This window comes from Trachymyrmex septentrionalis, unplaced genomic scaffold, assembly GCF_001594115.1.
Source record: "Trachymyrmex septentrionalis isolate Tsep2-gDNA-1 unplaced genomic scaffold, Tsep1.0 scaffold79, whole genome shotgun sequence".
NCBI classification, from domain to species: domain Eukaryota; kingdom Metazoa; phylum Arthropoda; class Insecta; order Hymenoptera; family Formicidae; genus Trachymyrmex; species Trachymyrmex septentrionalis.
Window position 1 is genome coordinate 1,806,745 of NW_017305977.1, and position 6,923 is coordinate 1,813,667.

The 6,923-nt window shown below is 30.8% G+C and overlaps 1 pseudogene; it reads left to right on the top strand.

Annotated features, from left to right (window-relative positions):
* The first annotated feature begins 620 nt into the window (after positions 1–620).
* Positions 621–6,923, top strand: part of LOC108754288 — a 24,814-nt pseudogene continuing 18,511 nt past the window's right edge.

Here is a 6,923-nt window from a genome sequence, read left to right on the forward strand (position 1 = left end):
GTTTTAAAACCCCAAAAGGGCGGGAAGATATATAAAATTTAAATTGTTATTTCGGTTGTATCAAATCTAAAGCTCAGAACTTTTTTGTACACCTAATATATATATACAGTATATATCTGTGTATTACACAGAATTCATAAAGTTAATAAAAATAACTAATGTTAATAAAAAAGACTTATTTTGAAAAAAGACTATTTTTTCGTATAAGATGTAATGATTCCTTGGAGCAAAATCTTAAGCATTTAGAGGTTTGAGCCTATGAAGACTTTTAATCGCTCGACGTGAACTAAAGGATATTAAAATTTGAAGCAATTTGATTAAAATTATTTTTCTTGTAATTTGTGTGAGGTTTGTATTTGCTCATAATTGTGAGATCAAGACGTTTTTTAATGCTCTCAATGGAAAAAATGGTTTAAAAAATGTTAAAAAGTTTTAAAAAAATAATATTAGGGACTATGAATACACATAAAACATTTACCTTAAAATAAAAGAAGCTAACAAGTATCGATGTAATCGCGGTGATTAACATTACTAAATATGACAAGACTATCACAGGAATTGGCATTACTAAGACAACAGACAAGATGGGATAATAATCAGAGTACGTAAGAAAGCTCCATATGGCCAAGACGTATAGGCAAGAGAAATACGGTCTAGGATATCCAAAAGGATATTCGAAGAAGCCCAAACCAAAGAACGACCCGACGGTCAATAATGGTGCCAGTGCAGCCTGTAGCGTCTTCGTCATAATTTCCAGGTCGTCGGTAAGTAATTTGAATTAATTCTTGCACGAGACACAAACGTATATTAATACTTTTTTATAAAAATTTCAGAAATATACAAAGGTTAAATAATAAAGAGCATACAGCCACGACCAAGGATGTAAATAAATTATATATTATTTAAAACAAATTCATAACAATAAGTAGACGTTTCGGTCAAGATTTGACCTTCTTCAGTACAATAAAAATGAATACGTTAAACATTAAAACTAAATACGCAAGTCAACTGATAAATGTAGTGATAGCAAGTAACAAAAAATTATTATTTCCTTACAATACAGTAGTAATCGCAACAGATCAAAGTAAATTAAAGTATTATAACAGTTAATTGTTGTCGCGTTATACGAATAGAAAGAAATTACGAAAGTTTTTTTCATGATACAATTAAGAAATCTTCATTTAAAAACGACGAGCCCCACACGAAGAGACACGCAAGTACCAAGTTCTATTGTAAAAACAAAAAATTTTTTTAACAAGTAAATTAGATATCGTATTACTGTAAAAACCATCAGATTAAGAAATATGCTCCTGCTTAGATTCCACCCAGAGAATTTTTTAGAAAATTTATTTTTTTTTAAAACCAACTGAACAAAACTTACGTGTATCCTGGGGTGCGAACCACGCTCGTACCACGTACCGAAACGTCTACTTATTGTTATGAATTTGTTTTAAATAATATATAACTTATTTACATCCTTGGTCGTCGCTATATGCTCTTTATTATTTAATCTTTGTAAATTTCTTAGCCACTTTCTAACAATTTAAATTTCAGAAATAGTTTTTGCTCTAAAAACTTTGTGAGAATTACTGTGTACTGTTTATTGGAGAATGAAGTATGTTTAATATATATCAACTAACAAGTACTGAGTGACAAAATAAACATACAGATGATCTAGATTAGCTTGCACACTTCCCGCTAAATTTTTTTTAATTTATGTGTATTATTACAGATTATAGATAACTATAAACGCTATATATAGTTGCAATATTATATCTTTATACTGGGTTCCAAGGTATATATTGAATACTTTTTATCTACAATACGATACTTTCAACGACGTAATAACTATCGTAATAACTAATAAAGTGTTTTATGAATAGTATATAGAAGTTAATCCACACAATATGTTTTTTTTGTAAATTAAAGTTATTCTTATAATAATAATATAATTTATTAAAAATTATTCGTAATTAAGAAAAATAGTTTTTTCAGTCTTGAAACGCAATTCTACTAAATTACTGCAGTAATATGAGTTAAATTGATTAGCAATTTGATGCTTTTTTCGCATCTTAAAAATGCTTATCTTAATAATGCTGAGCGACATAAAATTTGTAAGTAATTAATTCTTATTGCGAAAAATATTACATTGGTCAGAAGTCGAACCCGAATTTCTTAAGACACTCACACGGAATGCAAGAAATCCGGATTCGACTCACTATCAAGATAATATTTTTTGCAATAAAAATTAATTATTTACAAAATTTTAATATATTATTCAGCATTATTAAGTTTCTAAGATGAAAAAAGCATCAATTTGTCAAATTGCTAGTCAATTTAACTCGTGATATTACTGCGATAGTTTAATAGAGTTTGCGTTTAAAAACCGAAGATTCATTTCGGCGCGCATTTTAAATGACTACATACGTTGTATATATTCACACAGAATCATATAAACATTTAAATCCAGCTAGACCATTTAAGGAGAGGTTCAAAATTTATGTATTTTTACCAATTTTTTCATAAGGAAAGGAAAGAGATCAAAATAATGCTTTTTGCATTATGTTTTTTATATTTCAACATACAAAAAAAATATTTTATTTTTATAAATGTAGAAAATTGTGGCTGTAACCTACGGGTGCATCAGAGCGTGCAGCGCGTACGTGGCCAATTGGCGGGAAATCTCGACTGTCAACAGTCTGAGACAAATAAACCAATGCAATTATTAAAATGTAAATTTGAGGGGCCATAAATCTCATTTTATTTCAATCACTGTAAATATATCACTAAAGATGCTTGACGTTGTGATATTCTCTTTGCCGATCATGATTTAATTTATAGTATTTCATTGTGCAGTTATGGAGTACAGTAGCTCACATTTAATCTAACAGCTAAATGACGGTTACATACTTCAGATTTGATAATCTGGGAGACTCCCTTGCTGCACTCAGTTACTTTGATTTGCGAGTACTTGAATTGTATTAAGGAAGTTGTATGTATTATATGAGACTACCAAGATGTTTGGAATTATTCATCAAGAGATTTTATTATACTGGACTGCTGAAGATGGCTTGAATTAAGTCAAAACGTTCGGTATTTGTTATATATATGTAGTATTGAGAAATATATGTTGATACAATCGCTCCAATTACTGCGAATTTGGGCTCTTAATTACCCGTGTTTTCATTTATTGTTTGATTTTTATCTCAAGAGCCCAAACTTTAATTATTCTGTGTTAAGTGAAAATGATATGAGACTAAGAAGACAATTTTGTCGTTGGGCATTACAAATGATAAAAGAAGATCCAACTTTTTTCCAGTATGTTCTCTTTAGTGACGAAACCTCATTTTATAACAATGGACAACTCAACAAGCATAACTATCATTATTGATCCACATACAATCCTTACTGGTCTCAATGTGTTGATAATCAACATCGTTGGAATTTAAACACTTGGTGCGGAGTTGTAAATGGATATTTGATTGGTTCATACTTTTTGATAACCGCTTAAATAGGGAAACTTATCTTTCTTTCTTGCAGAATAAATTGTCTGAGCTTTTAAAAGAGAGTGTTGATCTTACTCGACAAAAAATGTAGTGACAACAAGACCAACTGGTACACCACCCCATTCTCATCGTATTGTGACGGAATATCTCAATAACATCTTTCATGAAAAATGGATAGTGTTACGTGACGATATTTCCTTAAGTAATTTATTTTTCAAAATTCAATTTTCAAAATTATTGACATAAAATCAGCAATTTATTACTCTATATTCATTTAATATTAACAAATTATAACTAGATTTGAAATAAAAAAGACTAATACAAGAAAGTCTCAAATGATAATCAGGCTTAATAGCAACTCATGTTTCGTCAAGAGAGATAACGATAGTACTGGCACGGGCAGACAGCATAATATTGATTTTAGATTTGACTTCGCATGGGTAAAAATCTTCCGCCATCTTTTTTTATGTAGCATTTTTAAGTAAGAAGTGGTAAAACACCCGGGCGGGGGATTGTTATCACTAAAGTATAAAAGCAGTGAACAATTAATCATGCGAAAACTCTCTCTACACCAGAAGGATCAATCTTATATTCAAATTTAAAATAGTATTTGTGGAAATCAAGTTATAATATTAAAGGTGAATTAATTTTCATTATTAATATTGGTTGATTTGATCCTATTAATTATTCTTAAACAAAAGAGTAATCCCAACTTGTTGATTTGAAAAACCTATCGCTGACGAAGAGAGTAGCAACAGTTTTAATGATTAACTGTCGTTGACAAAGAGTGTGGCGATAGTCTGAGCATCTTTTCGGGAGTGTTGATTTGTAGAAATTATTAAATTAATCAGCTTTGAATATCTAAAATGGTCAGACGGCATGTTCAGATTAAAAGGATTAAATTTTTAATCAAACGAAGTTTGTTTTTAAACATTGATCCTTTCCAGCTTTACCAAAAACTCCATCAATTCCAAAATCCAATTGAGATCCATCCAAATATTTCCCAAAATAACTTTATTAATAACGAAAGTAATAAAACTGCTTGTAACAAAGATAAACTTATTCTAAATTATAGATTAATTAAATTTAATAAATTACCCCAATTTTAAAGCAATTAAAAGAAGTAATCCTCGATATTTTAAATAATAAAATTCTTGTACTGACAGTTCCCCATTATTAAGGCTTCTATTATTTATAAGACAGAGAGAGAGAGAGAGAGAGAGAGAGAGAGAGAGAGAGAGAGAGAGTTATTTCTGTTTACGCGAATGACGAGTGCGCGATCCGTATCGAACGCCACTTGAACACGAGACATGCTCAGACGTGACACCATTGACTCATGCACGCAAGCATATCTTTATCTCTTTTTTTGTAATGTCTCAATTGTCAAATAATTACACATCTTTTTCATAAATGTGGTAATAATAAAATTGACAAGTTTTCTCCACAAAGTCATAGTTGATTCATTTTATTCGACCTATTTGCTGCAAAATAATAACCATTTAGTTTCAACACATTTCCATTGTCACCATGCACATCTGCAGAATTATTGATCAAATATTTTCTCTTAACTATGAGTGCTTTCCCATGAGTATTTTATGCATAATGCATTTATTATCTTTGTTGTTCATCAAATGTAAACAAGTATAAATGAAACATGCGCATCATGCGTGAAACAGAGAATGTATAATATTATCACCTATCCCAATGGGGAAAAAAAACGTCTTAAAAAACGTTTAAAATAACGAAAAAAGTCTCCTTTTTTTAATTAAAAAGTTAATTTAAATCGTTAATTTAAATATTGTAAAAAATTTGTTTAATGTTAAAAAAACATTTTTCTAATATTTGAAGGAAATAATAAAAAGTATACAGCCACAACAATAGATGTATAAACAAGTCATATATTTAAAATTCCAAATAAATAAGTAAACGTTTCGATCAAGATTTGACCATCATCAGTACATAAAAAAATGACAGAATTGAAAGTCTTAACAAACTAAAACGCAGGTCGGATGTTAAATTAAAAATTACATACAGAAATTGATAGGCAAAAGATACATGCCTAATTAAAATAATTTCTTCTTGCTCATGATTTGAAAAACAGTATGAAAAGAAGTCAGGAAAGCTATTACAATCTTCTAATAAACAATCTATTGCTATTTGTATTTTTTTCTTAAGAAACGATGAGAATAATAGATGTAGATCACCTAGAATTTTGATAGAAATACATTCTTTCGATTCGTTTTTGCACGAAATGAAGAAATCTGGCAAAAAAAGTGCTACTCTAGCCTCTGAATCAAGATATTAAGCATTAAAGTTGATGACTATTAAGATTAGAAAATCTGTCAGTCACTCTGCGAAATTGTAACCCATGTAGGGTATGTAGACTAGCGTTCTTGGATTCGGGCTACACCGCCCCCGAACAAAACAAAAAAAAACATATCCTACTCGCTTGGAACCTAACCGCCTAGAAGTTGCAGCCTAGACAGTGTCCGCCTGGAATATTTCTAACCCATATAGACAGTGGAGTGTGAAAATATAAAATGCACATAAAATTCCAATATATCTATACAGATATAATGGATATAAATTAAAAATATATTTTGTTTTATAATGTGTGTGTATATATATATAAGAATGCACATAAAATATAATTCTAATATTCACTAATATATCTATATTATAATGTGTATCTGTCTGTATGTATGTATTGTATATATGTTATACGTAACAAAAAGAGATGAAATAGCTACACACCTAGTGCTATTTCGTTTGCCTTTTTGCAGAATGTGTATCATGAATCAATAAGGCTGATGTGTATTAGTCTTTTTGCGAAAAGGATAAAGTACGTCAATCTAATTGAGGAACGATCATTGATTTCGCAAAAAGGCGCTGTTTTTCATAAAAGCTACCCTTTTCATAAAAATGCTAATTTCTCAAAAAGGCTACGACATGTATATGATAGATTGAAGTCTGAGATGAAATCTTACCGATCATTATTTTAGTAATTCGACGATTCGACATTTTTAATTAGTTCCCTCGTTGCCCTTTCCAATTGAAAAAAGTTGCCAACTTGTCATCAAAAATTATCTTCAATTCATGTTACATTGACTTATTTCTTTAAAGATTCTCCACTGATTTGAGTAAATATAGCGTCGACGTAAATGTGCGTGCGTGCGTGAGATAGAAGTACGACAAAGTGACACAGAGAAAAAACAAACAAGGATAGAAGCTCTGATTGTAATCGGTCAGACTCCGCATGCTAGAGCTTGCAAGCTGGGCTCGTCGAGCTGAGTCCCTCAGAGTCTCTCTCCCTCTCCCTCCCTCCCTCTCCCTCCCTCTCCCTCCCTCTCCCTCCCTCTCCCTCCCTCCCCCTCCCTCCCCCCCTTCTCTCTCTCTCTCTCTCTCTCTCTCTCTCTC